This window comes from Schistocerca nitens, chromosome 8, assembly GCF_023898315.1.
Source record: "Schistocerca nitens isolate TAMUIC-IGC-003100 chromosome 8, iqSchNite1.1, whole genome shotgun sequence".
NCBI lineage: Eukaryota > Metazoa > Arthropoda > Insecta > Orthoptera > Acrididae > Schistocerca > Schistocerca nitens.
Genome location: NC_064621.1, coordinates 468419493 through 468434212, shown reverse-complemented (window position 1 = coordinate 468434212; position 14720 = coordinate 468419493).

Here is a 14720-nt window from a genome sequence, read left to right as displayed (position 1 = left end):
CACGATGCCATGCTTGATTCGATGTTGTTTCCCAATGGTACGTAGTCGTTAATGGGCAGTTGGTGACGCAAGAATGTCTCTACAATATCCACATGGCAGAATCTTCTAATTATGTGGGTTGAAATGCAGTAGATTCTGACGAGCACCGCCTCAGCTCTGGAGAGGCGGAACCGGTTTGGCACCTAGTGCGGCAGATGCTGGCTTATCTCTTGCGAGTTAGGTCGGAGCATATATCTGCACACACGTTATTGTTTCCGGATGAGACATTTTACCCCAAGACTCGAACCAACTCCGTCACCTGGATACGTGGACATGCGGTCCATTACCTCTGTCGTGACGGGCACAAGAATTTACTTGACTTCTGGCTCTATTTGCAAGAAAGACATCAAGCTATTTCCGGGCATATCAGATATCGACAATGCTTCGCAAACTACCTATGGAGTGCCTTTCACAGCCCGCTGTGTAGCTGGAATGTTTTAGGCAGTGGTAGATGAGGTCAGAACGACCTGAAAACGATCATATACTGAACAATCTTCATCAGTGGGCGCAGTCACTGGGAAGCCTAACTACGAAGTGGTAGCTTCATTTTCATGTTATTTATGTTTACTATCTTCGATGGTGTCTTCATTCTGTTTTAGTTTTTCTTTAGCCTTGATTAACTATGGTTGTTAGCTCACAGATATCTATATAAATAAATAAAAAAATAAATAAAAACATTAAAAAATTAAAAAACTGCCTTCCGCACCCTACTAGAAATACCCCTCCTTAAAAAAAAAAAAGAAGCGTGTTCGGTCAGAGGGCTGCGTGCTCTCTGTAATAAAAGAACTGAGTCAAGGAATGAACGACCAACTTGAACGGATGTCTTGTGACGTCCGCCCAGACCAAACGCAGCGAACTATACCGAACAAAATGAAAATAAATAAATAAAATGGTAGAGCACTTGCCCGCGACAGGCAAAGGTCTCGCGTTCGAGCCTCCGTCCGTCACACAGTTAGGAAAAAAAAAGGGTGGCTAAGCAGGAGATCCCGGGTTCGAGCCCCAGTCGGGGCACACATTTTTAGCTGTCCCCGTTGACGTATATCAACGCCTTTTTTGCAGCTAGGGGCATTCATTTCATTGTAATTTCAAAACAAAGATAGGTGCATACTTGTGTTGATCCACTGTACTTCCAGAATGACGAGCCGAGATATTGCCACGACAACATTTCCCACATAATAACGCTCACTTCTCCGCCCTGGGCCCTTCCGACCATTATTCCGGGGTGTTTGCCATCTTTTCGATGGAACATAAAGCGTACTTCATCTGAAAAGGCCACCTCCGCCACTCAGTGGACGTCCAGTTGCGGTACTGGCGTGCACATTCCAGTTTTTGTCGCCGATGAACGGCAGTCAGCATGGGTGGATGAACCAAGAGCCTGCTGCGGAAGCCCACACGCACCAACGTTTGCTGAGCGTGAGTTGAGGAGACACTGTTGGTAGCCCCTCGATTCATCTGGGCGGTCAGTTACTCAACAGTTGCACGTCTATTTACCCGTACACATCTCCGTAGCCGTCATTCACCCCTGTCATCTACGGCCTGTCTTGCACCACAGTTGTCTCGGCGCCGATTTTGGATAGCGGCACGTTTCCATGCATGGTATACTTTAACCATAGCGGCTCGCGAACATTTTGCAAACTTAACCGTTGTGGAAATGATTCCACCCTTGTCGCGAGAGCTAATGATCGTGCCCTTTCTGACGTCAGATAAGTCACCCCGTTCCCGCATTACGACAGCGACGGCAATGTTTTCCGCGTCCTCCCGTCACGCTTTATCTACCCTCCACTGCTAGTGCTGCCACGCACCGTCTGTTAGTGGTTTCTGCACGTTGACGCCGAACATGGGCCGTGATCACGTTAACATGATTGGACCGTGTAGTACATAAAACCGTACAGGGGGTCGTTCCAATGTTTTAATTAGGGTCTCGCAAAATTGGAAATGTGACCATGACACTTGCGGATGCTGTCAGCCCTTCTCTAGAGAGTCAGCCATAATCGTGTTAAATTTTTCCCAACGATGGATAACTTGCCGGAGACCTTGGTTCCAGAATTCTGCATTTGGACTGTTCAGGAAAAGTGCACCTCGAAAATTATTTCGTCGACATTCTGCAAGTGCCCGCCACTCAACGGATTCTTCGTCCCAGGAAAAGAGGGAGGAGTCACTGGGTGCCATGTCAGGAAAATACAAGGGAGGGCCAGGGGGTGGGGGTGGAGGGGGTGTTAATAGTCTAAGGAAGCAGCATGTGTGCAGGTACAGCACGTGTTGTTCAGAATGAGCTACGTGTTGCAGACGCAGCTCCTCATAACTTCGGGAGGAGATTCCTTTAGTATGTCCCTGTGACTGTTTGCTGCCTAGGAGCTTGATCTGCTTGCACCACACCATGGTAGATCCAAAGAACTCTCATCGTCACCTTGCCTTATGATTGTTGGGTCTTTTTGCCTTTTTGGGCGGTGCTGATTCTACTTTCTTCCTATGCTTTCTTTGCACCTTAGTGTGGGGGTCATGGTGATACATACAGCACTCTTCCGTCGTGATCAGACGCTCAAATAAATCTTCTATATTGGCCTGACACAGCAACATTTCCGCTGCCTCGGTTGGGCGGCTTTTCACATTAGGTCTGAGCATCGTGGAACTCAGCGCTCGGCGACCTCGGTCATGTTTAGAAAGTCCTGCAAGATTTTGGAAAATGTTCCATGACTAATATCTACTTTTTTGATTGTAATTCGCCATACTTCGGGCACCCTGGTCTCCACTTGTGATTCCCGGTTTTACACAGTGGGTTAGTCTACTATTTCGTTCTTCATCATGCAAACTTGTTTGACTATACTACACGCTGTCGCGTCCAGTGAGCGGTCTCGACGCTCGCTGACATTGGAGACTGAAGAAGGTCTGTCCAGTCAGCTAACATGGAGATGGCGAACTGGAAGTTTGAAAAAGATATGGAACTCGGTCGGAAAACAACAGAACGAAGGCAAGACTTGAATAACCATAATCTTTATTTGCTTTAACTGCCAGAACTGGATCATGACTTGTATGAAAGTACACTACAGATTGCAAAATCCCATGCAGGGAGGTACGCGCTTAAGTTCGAGTGCGAGCAGAGCTAGATTGAATACTACAAGTTCAGACCTGACCTACACAGACGTCCCTCTTGGACCGCTGTCTGTACTGAACTCTCCCACGGGCTATGCCGCTTCCGCCTTCACACTACGCCGCCCTTCCATGTTGGCGCTTCCGGACACTGTCCTGCAGGTCCTCGAGTATGACCATATATGGTCACCGTCAACGCACTGCCGCCCTCGCAGCTCGACACGTGAGCTCACGTGACACCTCATGAGTCTACGTAAATTTTCCGACCAACGCCCAAACCAACGCCATTCCTGTGGCGTCTCCTCTGTACTCTGAGTACTTTTTAGCAAACTTATTCGCTGTAGCTGTTGTTCCGTTGTATGTCAGGCGTTGCATTTTTAAGATATCCGACACTGCGTCAGAGCAAGCTAGCTAATGTGTCATATGACAGTACATTGTTCCCATACGCTTCCTAAAGCTCAGCACAAATTGTTGCAGCTTTGTCCCCCTTTTAATGCAGAAAACTAGTTAACGGACGAACAGACGATACTCCACTTCATCAATGGACAACAAAATTTTGTTTTGCCTCCTGTACCCCTCCATATCCGCAAACAGCGACGCCGATCGGTTTTAGGATAACACGGTGGTCGGTTGGCACAGTTGGGCCTTCCTAGGCCTGTTCGGACGAAGTTTAGTGGTTTAGGTAAGTTCTCCCTGCAACATTTGTGGTTCTTAGAATCATAAGATTCAGGCTCACTCTTCATTTCACAGTTAAGAGAAAATGTATTAGCTGACGCATGACGATAGAAAGTGGAGTAAAGTGCTGACAACAGATGGCGCAGTCGTGCTGTATTGGCAGACTAAGTTTTTCGACTTTACTGTGTATGTGTGGTGGATAATCGGGATATTAACAAACTTTCCTCTTACCTCAAGACATGTTCTATGAATAGGAAAGTGTAAGCATTTTTATTTATTGTACTTCATTACATCGAGAGTAAAATAGCAACAATTAAAAGACTTGTAGAAAGTGCCTTGCATTATCGACCACTGCCTTTCCTGCCATAATTTCAGTTGTTAATCGTACACTGCACTGATATTTCCTGAACAATAATACTAGAGTTGGATAAAAATTGATACTAAAGAACTACCGCCTTCAGCCATAAATCGTGATTCTGTTAAAATGCACGATGCATTTCGAGCCCTGGGGCTCTTCTTCAGGTGCTTTGACAGTCTACATCAACTTCACATTACGTTTAATTCTGAGTTGTTTCTAGTAGTAGGTGTATGCTTCTGGAGAATGTTTATGTACAAATACGCACTTTCTATTAAACATCACTTCGCAGAAACATTTTGAGACAGCACATTTTCGAACACAATTCAAAGCAAGTTAAAGAATTTAGACCTGAAGATGAGCCCCAGGACTCGAAATGCATCGCGCATTGTAATAAAATCACGATTTGTGGCTGAAGGCGGTTTTTCTTCATCATTACAGTCACGGAAGAAACACTGCAAACAATGAATAAAATTGAGGTAAATGCATTAACAGTAGTGGCAACACTGCCGTAACATGAAAGACGTGCATCCAGTGTCATCCGCGCAGTCAGAAGCTGGTAGCAGAAGGTGAGAGGAAGTAGTTCAGTGAGCGGCAACAGCTGTGTTTGAGTCAGTTGCACTGTATACTGTCTGAAAGTGCGGGAGGTCATTTACAGCACCCTAACAGTTTGGGAACCACGAACAACGTGCATGGATCAAGTTTAAAGCGTCACGTAATCGTAGCGCACAACATTTTTTTCAGGGATGGCGTGAGGTGTGTGGTGACACAGATTTGCCCACACATTGTACGGTGGCGAGGTGGGTGAAACTGTTTTGGAGTGGTAGGAATGTCATTCAAGACCGGCTCCGTTCGGGGCTTCCCCCCCCCCCCCCCCCCCCCATGGACAATATGACAACTGAGCTCCTTGCTACCCTGTTGTACGTGGATCGCTGATGGACTGCGTGCCATCATCCTTCATGACAATGCACAATACCGCACGGCGAACAGCGTGCTGGAGCTCCTGCATACGTGGGGTTGGGAGATACTGGAACATTCGCCGTATTCACCCGATAAGAGTCTGTGTAGTTACGACCTATACGCCAAAATGAAGAAAGCTCATCGTGGCATGCGCTATAATTCAAGATATGACATCATCCGTGCCATAAGGCGGTCCTTGAGAGAAATCGACAGATGACACCTGTGTGGCAGAAGGTGATCGAGATGCGGGCCATTATACTGAAGGCATGTAATACGATGAACGTCTGTTATAAAAGTCTGGTATGAATTATAACAGCGTTGCCACTACTTCTTATCCAACCGACGTAGAACGAGTAAACTTGGGAATTTATTGTTGCTCTTTCATTTCGGTTTACTGTTTTACACAGATCGCAAATAAAAGACAAAATATTCTCCTGATCCTCACATCCAATATGCTCCCAGCCTCTACACTTGGTACAAAGTATCCAGTCTTCTTCAAATGACCACACACGTAATGCACTTTTTCAGTCTCTTCTGTTGACCCGTTGTTTCCAGTAAATTCCAGTTTTCTTTGTCGCTTTGCAATCGACTTCCATGACTATCCTTAGTGTGTTTATTTTATTTTGGAACACCTGGCTAAAGTTCAGGTTTCTTCAGTTCCTTTTCGGACTTTATAATATGTTCTTTTAATCTCTTCTATTCGAATTGTTGATAAAGGTTCAGCTGTCTCTCTCGCGGTCATTTTATTAGACATAACTTTTTAACAACCATTTTCCTCTTAATTTTTTCTCATTATCTGCGATATTAGTCTGGTGAGAAGTACGAAGAAGGAAATATAATTTAAAAATTGAAATTACTTCTGGGAGCTACTGAAATGTAGTCGGGTGGCCGATACTGGACGACGAGCAGGCAGTAGGATTTAGTCATGTTGTACGTTCGTTTAGAACACTATGTTTTGCTGACTTTATTTAAAGGTGTGCGGATGTGTTAGATGTCATTTACATAATATGAACATTAATCGCTTATCTGAAAAACGGGTACCACAGGCCTCAAAACATCTTCCGTGCGGTAGGGCACTGAGAGTATAGTAATAAAGAGAGGTAGAAGATGCCAGACTCCAGTGCGCATGGTTACACAAACTTGCTTCTGCTGACTGTACACTTCTGCCATTTGGAGACGGAAGGGGAAATCACATTAGTGGGCTATACTGTAAGCCGGCCGATAGTGCAAGACTGTCCGTTGACACTGTCGTGGGAAACGGCGCCAAGTTAATACTCTTATAATCTGTCGTGATAAACGACGGAACACTGCTACGGTCGCAGATTCGAATCCTGCCTCGGGCATGGATGTGTGTGATGTCCTTAGGTTAGTTAGGTTTAAGTAGTTCTAAGTTCTAGGGGACTGATGACCACAGATGTTAAGTCCCATAGTGCTCAGAACCATTTGAACCATTTTTTTAAACGACGGAAGGAGTACCCTCGGGCAGTGCGCTACAACTTACATTTTCATTTACTAATCTGTGTCAAACTATTATTTAGGCTTCGTCGATAATTATAGGAGGAAAACTCTCCAGATTTTATTTTAATATCAGTTTTGGATAGGCAAAGTGATTCGGGCTGACCATTTCAGTTGGAGACGGAACGGCTGTACATGATAGTTCTTAAGGATTTCACTGCACAAAGAAGTCGCAACCAGAGAGTAACGGAACATAGTATGTATTATTTGATTTGTGCCCAAAATTTCTAAAATGTTTATAGTGTACATATTTGTGAAATATGTTGTGTTTTCCGAAGAACGCAATATGTCTGTGAGTAAGCAAGTGTTATGTAAGTAATGAAACTTAGATTTCTGTTTTCACTGCAACTTTATTCTAAAAATGGTGAAAATTAATACAGTACTCCCAGTATATTTATATAATCAGATTCAAGTAGGGCCTGCTGGAAACTTCAGTGCTCTTAGACACTTGCCCAGTGGATTTGAGAAAGGAAGTAATGAGGTTTCTGATGGCAGTATAATTTCAGATACGGTGCAGCTTTTAATAAACGAAGTCAACTGTATTACAATACCTTTTAGTGCACTTGCACAAAGCATAGCTCCAAAATTCGGTATGGAATAAATTCAGTATTTTGTAATATCTGGAATGCTAGAGTGAAGATTAGCTCTAAAATTAGTCTGTAAAGCACCGTAAACCGCATTCAACATCATCATCATCATCATCATCAGTTATCTGCTATATTAGCAGGTCCTTTGCCTCTCCATTTTCTGCGATCCATTGCTTCCTTCTTAAGGCTGCTGTATGTTGTACCGTCCATCACGTCATCCAGTATCTGGAATCTCTTCCTTCCTCGCTTCCTTTCCCCTTCTACATAACCTTCTAAAACTGTTTTTATCAGTCCGTCATTCTTTCTTAATATATGCCCAATCCAATTCCTTTTTCTTCTCTTTATTACATCTAGTAACTGTCTTTTCTCTCCCACTCTTCTCAGTACCTCTTCATTTTTTACTCTCTCCATCCAACTTATTCTTTCCATCTTCCTCCATGTCCAGATCTCAAAAGCCTCCAGCCTTTCTCTGTCTTTTTTCCTCATAGTCCATGTTTCAGCGCCATATAGAAGAACACTCCATACAAGACATTTTATGAGTCTCTTTCTGAGTTCTCTGTCCAGACCGCTGCAGAAGATTCTCCTTTTCTTATAAAACGCCTCTTTTGCCATTGCTATCCTTGTTTTAATTTCTGAGGTGCACTTCCAGTCTGTGTCTATCCTGCTTCCAAGATACTTAAAATTTTGCACCTGTTCTAGTGTTTCTCCATTCAGCACAATTATTATTTCCATATTTCCTCCTATTGCCAATACTTTTGTTTTATTTGTGTTAATTTTCATTCCATATTTTTTTCCGTTAGTTGCAATGGTGTCCACCAAATCCTGTAATTCTTTTTCCCCTGTGGCTAGAAGGACCATGTCATCAGCAAATCTCAAGCACCCTACTCTTCTTCCTCCAATTTCTACTCCTTTGTCATCTAATGAGCATTGGTCAATCATATTTTCCAAGTACAGGTTGAAAAGAGTAGGTGATAAACAGCATCCTTGTCTTACTCCTTTCCCTAGTCTGATCCAGTTTGTACTTTCTCCTCTCACTTCAACTGAAACTTTTTGATTAATGTATAATGAGTTTATAAGTCTTCTGGTTTTCCAGTCCACTCTCTTTTCCCTCATAATAGTCGCCAGCTTGTCCCAAACCACATTGTCAAATGCATTTTCTAAATCGATGAAGCACATATATAGGTCTCTTCCTTTTTCAATAAACCTTTCTCCCAAGATTCGTAGGAGCCCTATTGCATCTCTGGTGCCCGTATTCCGTCTAAAGCCAAACTGCTCCTCGCCGAGAGTCTCCTCTATTACTTTTTCAAGTCTTTTATTAATTATTCTTAACATCACTTTGGCTGCATGTGAAATGAGGCTGCTTGTCCTATGCTCGCTGCATTTCTTGGTTCCTTGTTTTTTCGGTAATGGAATCATTACTGTTGTCAAAAAGTCCTCAGGCCATTCACCACTGTCATATACACTCCTGGAAATTGAAATAAGAACACCGTGAATTCATTGTCCCAGGAAGGGGAAACTTTATTGACACATTCCTGGGGTCAGATACATCACATGATCACACTGACAGAACCACAGGCACATAGACACAGGCAACAGAGCATGCACAATGTCGGCACTAGTACAGTGTATATCCACCTTTCGCAGCAATGCAGGCTGCTATTCTCCCATGGAGACGATCGTAGAGATGCTGGATGTAGTCCTGTGGAACGGCTTGCCATGCCATTTCCACATGGCGCCTCAGTTGGACCAGCGTTCGTGCTGGACGTGCAGACCGCGTGAGACGACGCTTCATCCAGTCCCAAACATGCTCAATGGGGGACAGATCCGGAGATTTTGCTGGCCAGGGTAGTTGACTTACACCTTCTAGAGCACGTTGGGTGGCACGGGATACATGCGGACGTGCATTGTCCTGTTGGAACAGCAAGTTCCCTTGCCGGTCTAGGAATGGTAGAACGATGGGTTCGATGACGGTTTGGATGTACCGTGCACTATTCAGTGTCCCCTCGACGATCTCAGTGGTGTACGGCCAGTGTAGGAGATCGCTCCCCACACCATGATGCCGGGTGTTGGCCCTGTGTGCCTCGGTCGTATGCAGTCCTGATTGTGGCGCTCACCTGCACGGCGCCAAACACGCATACGACCATCATTGGCACCAAGGCAGAAGCAACTCTCATCGCTGAAGACGACACGTCTCCATTCGTCCCTCCATTCACGCCTGTCGCGACACCACTGGAGGCGGGCTGCACGATGTTGGGGCGTGAGCGGAAGACGGCCTAACGGTGTGCGGGACCGTAGCCCAGCTTCATGGAGACGGTTGCGAATGGTCCTCGCCGATACCCCAGGAGCAACAGTGTCCCTAATTTGCTGGGAAGTGGCGGTGCGGTCCCCTACGGCACTGCGTAGGATCCTACGGTCTTGGCGTGCATCCGTGCGTCGCTGCGGTCCGGTCCCAGGTCGACGGGCACGTGCACCTTCCGCCGACCACTGGCGACAACATCGATGTACTGTGGAGACCTCACGCCCCACGTGTTGAGCAATTCGGCGGTACGTCCACCCGGCCTCCCGCATGCCCACTATACGCCCTCGCTCAAAGTCCGTCAACTGCACATACGGTTCACGTCCACGCTGTCGCGGCATGCTACCAGTGTTAAAGACTGCGATGGAGCTCCGTATGCCACGGCAAACTGGCTGACACTGACGGCGGCGGTGCACAAATGCTGCGCAGCTAGCGCCATTCGACGGCCAACACCGCGGTTCCTGGTGTGTCCGCTGTGCCGTGCGTGTGATCATTGCTTGTACAGCCCTCTCGCAGTGTCCGGAGCAAGTATGGTGGGTCTGACACACCGGTGTCAATATGTTCTTTTTTCCATTTCCAGGAGTGTATTTTATTACATAACCTCAATATTTCTCTTATTCCATTGTGGTTCAAGCATTTTAGTATTTCTCCCGGTATTGTATCTGTACCTACTGCTTTGCCATTTTTCATTGCAGCAATGGCAGACTGCTGTATCTAGACAAGACAGTCTAGACACAAGGGAGGTAACCGAAAGGGCACGCGTCAACTCAAGCCGTCTTGCGTTAAGTCTGAAACAGGATACGTGATGAAAGCTATAAAGAAAAGAACGGAGCTTCTCGTATACTTAACTTTAATTCTTTGTGGTACATTTCTCTTGATAATACAAGTGAGACTCTTTCCAGATATGGTTAATGGCGCCTTGCTAGGTCGTAGCCATGGACTTAGCTGAAGGCTATTCTAACTGTCTCTCGGCAATTGAGAGAAAGGCTTCGTATGTGTAGTCGCTAGCAATGTCGTCCGTACAACTGGGGCGAGTGCTAGTACGTCTCTCGAGACCTGCCTTGTGGTGGCGCTCGGTCTGCGATCCTGACAGTGACGACACGCGGGTCCGACATGTACTAATGGACCGCGGCCGATTTAAGCTACCACCTAGCAAGTGTGGTGTCTGGCGGTGACACCACACAGACTTTACTTCCTCCATTATGATGTTCGGTCCTTTCTCTTCATCACTTACACTGTTGTGTGATTCAAGTTCCAGAGTTTCTGGTTTGCTATTTGTGTCATATAGCTCTTTTATATATTCTTCCCATCTCTGGAGGACATCGTCACGATCTTTGTACACTACCTCTTCGTCTTTACTCAAAATTTCCGTAGTAGCACTTCCTGCTCTGTTTTGTTCCCATGTCATAGTCTTTACTCTGTTGTATAGTAGGTCGTATCTTCCCTTCCTGTCCAGTTCTTCAATTTCATCACATTCCTCTTTTAGCCATTTTTTCCTAGCCTGCTCTGTTTCTCTTCGCAGTCCGTTATTTAACCTTCGGTATATCTTTCTTGCATCTTCAGTGTTCTTGTTTTTCAATTTTCTTCTCTCCTCCATCTTGGAAATCATTTCTTGTGTGACCCATGGTTTTTTTGACCTTTTCCCTTTTACATATCCTATATTTTGCTGTCCTGCTTTAATGATTCCTTCTTTCAGCATATTCCAGTTCTCGTTGGCATTATCTGGTGCTTCTTTGTCTCGTAATGTGTTTAGGAAGTCCCGAGACAGCATTTCTGTAATTTGTTCTTTGTTGGTCCTTATCTTCTCTAAATCCCACTTCTTCACCATTGTCACCTTTTTCGGTTTTTTCATTCTTATTTCTATTTCTGCCGTAAGTAATTTGTGGTCACTATTAATATCTGCACCTGGTAATGTGTGCACCTTCTTGATTCCATTCCTGTATCTTGCTTCTACCAGTATAAAATCGATTTGGTTTCTGTATTTATCCCCTGATTTCCAAGTGTAGAGCCTCCTCTTATGGTTCTTGAACCATGTGTTTGCCGCTATCAGCTGCCTTTCCCTGCAGAAGTCAATTAACCATTCACTTCTGTCATTTCTCTTTCCAAGACCATGACTGCCTACTATGTTTCCCTCTTTCCCTTCTCCCACAATGGCGTTCCAGTCTCCCATTACTATTTTGCAGCATTTTTTATTTTCGTCCCTTATTCTCTCTATTACATTGTACGTTTCCTCTACAGTTTGGTCATCATGTTCTGAAGTTGGCATATACACCTGGACAATCAGTAAATCTTTTTGTGCTCCTTTCAGCCTTACACCAATAACCCGGTCATTTGCATAGTCTACATATTCCATACATTTAGCCAATTCCTTTGTCATAATCATTCCTACTCCTTTTACTTCTTCTCCTGAGTAGTAGAATACATATTCATCTGACTGCAACTCTCCATGTCCATTCCATCTGAGCAACTCCTACTAGGTCCATATGATTCTTTTCCATCTCTCTTTTAAGGTTTTCTAGTTTTCCTGCTTGTAGCAGAGTTCTGACATTCCAGGTACCAATTCTCGTTTTGATTTTTTGCCTCCTTTCAACATATCACAACATATCAACACAACATATCACACAAAATCTTTGAAATGGTACTTTTCAGAACGTGGTATGTGTCTACATATCTAAGTAACACTTAAAGTTTTATTTGAGCCCGAACTGCGTCTTTAGTATGAGTTACGGATTTTTTAATAGAGCTCGAAACACAACTCTACAGGTACTCGAAATTAGCTTTCGTTATCCGGAAGTGTTTCACGTATCAGTCTTCGGCTTTACATTCCTACCTGACAAGATTAGTGGTAACCCTGAAAACGCTTTGTTTTGCTGACTTTATTTGAAGGTGTGCAGACATACGTCAATTAACCTTCAATGAGTGTGATTCTGCATATGTGTGAGAGACAAACATAAAGTTTATACTCTGAACACCTGAAGCATTAACCACATTTGCTTACCTTTTTATGTGACAATCACCACCCTACTGGCATAAAAACGTCAGTAAGCAGAAATAATAATTTGTAAACAGCTTATGTCTACCTACCGGATTAAACTAAGTTTCTGAAAGTCCATATTGAATGTGTGAGAACGTCGGTCGATCTGACCCAAGAAAATAAACTGATTTGAATTTCACAGACCATCGTCTGAAGTCTGTAAGTTCGGACGATGAGACCGGGTGCGGTGTGACCGCGCACTTAGTCGCTTACTGATGTGGAAAAACTGCCGTCTTCGAACGATGTCGGACATCGGCGGATTCCATCGATATCGGTGCCACTTTGACCGCTGCCTTAGTCAGATCCAGCAGTGTGAATTATACCAGAAGTCATAACTGTATCCAAGTTTATAATCAACTGTATACTGAGATGAGATATCATTCTGGATTGTATCAAGTGATAAGTTTTAGTATTTACCGACAGTTACGAATACACAGACGTTCCTGTGGATATGGATTGTTTCCAAGTATTTCTGATTGTTCAAGTTCTAATAAAGCGATGTAATACTTTGTGTGTGTCGTAGTATCTGCTCTGCCTCCTCCAGAAGTAAATCTAGGCTTGCTGGTATCCACTACAGTAAAGAAGCGAATATCTCAAGTGCTTTTTCATCCGGCACTACAAAATATATTTCACACTTGTTACAAAAGTGATGCAACTCAAAAATCTTCAGCAGTTGTGTCACTTTAATTATTTGGAATAGGAATGGCAACAAAAAATTCCGTGGGGAACGGATCCATAATGACGGCCGGGACTCGAAACCGGGTCTTCATGCTTGGTAGGGAAAATCGCTCACCATTACACCACCGCAGTACTCTGCTCAACATTGCTGCACGAAATACCAAAGTGTCGCTGTTGCCAGGGCTCTAGCATTGGAATAGCATCGTGATCGTAGATAAAGAAGAGACTTAAATGTCTCGGGGAAAATTTAATTATAAGACCTATAAGATCACCTGTGGTACAGGACTCCCCCATTACGTGCAACGCTATTCCAGTGCTGGAGAGCCCTGGTAATAGTGACAATGTAGGGGGAAAATAAGCTGAAGATATGAATTGAAGCTATTTGGGGAGGGCATTCGACTTGGGTATGCAATATGCAATAGTGTAATGTTAATCAACAGCTCCGCCATTAGCTGCATTCGCTGCAAGTGAAGCCACAAGATGATGAAATCGCTGGATATCATACATAGTCAACCAGAAGGAAGAACTATTTGGAGTTCTGACACTTTTCTAGAATACAACATACACATTCAGGTCACTTTCGATGTTCTGTTTGTGCTTAGCGATATTTTATTTACATTTAAGTCGCTATGTGTCTGGGCCAAACGGTTAAAGGCGCTTCAGTTTGGAACCGCGCGACCGCTACGGTCGCAGGTTCGCATCCTGCCTCGGGAATGGATGTGTGTTAGTTAGGTTTAAGTAGTTCTAAGTTCTAGGGGACTGATGACCTCAGATGTTAAGTCCCATAGTGCTCAGAGTCATTTGAACCATTTTGAGCCATGTGTCTGGCATAACTAAAACAAAGGGCGGATCTTTGGAACTAATGCTAGAAATTATTAAAATACCATAACATGATTCTAATGTTAGATACATTATCGTTAGTGCCAATAAACCTGTTTGTCTTAATAATGTTTCGTTATTGCAATAATTTTTTTTTATTTATGGAAAACCTGACATATGAGATGTTTCAGTTTTTAGCGAGAGTGCGATATGGATAATTAGCTTCGCCTTGTGACTTTTGAAGATGTACATTTGTTACAACATTTGTGATCAGTTTATGACTTTCTCTGATACAAATGCAATTAAAAAACCATTTGCATCGCAATGAGCTATGAATTTTCATTTACTAGCACAGTGAGCCTCAAGTGCCGCCTGGCGAAGCCCGCAGCTCGCATAGCATATTTGCCGGCCCTTCATCCCGCATCTGCCGGAAGATGGCTGCGCGCGCTACTCGTGAGTGTTTCACGTACAGCGCCTGCGCAGAATCTGGGGGTTCCCCTGCCCATATATCGTTGGGCACCGTCCTCGGACAGTAAACGCAAGACCGCACTGAGCGGAACTGAGCTGCAGCAGCCGGCCGCCGTGACCGCTCGGTTCTAGGCGCTTCAGCCCGGAACCGCGCTGCTGCTGCGGCTACAGGTTCGAATCCTGACTCGGGCATGGATGTGTGTGATG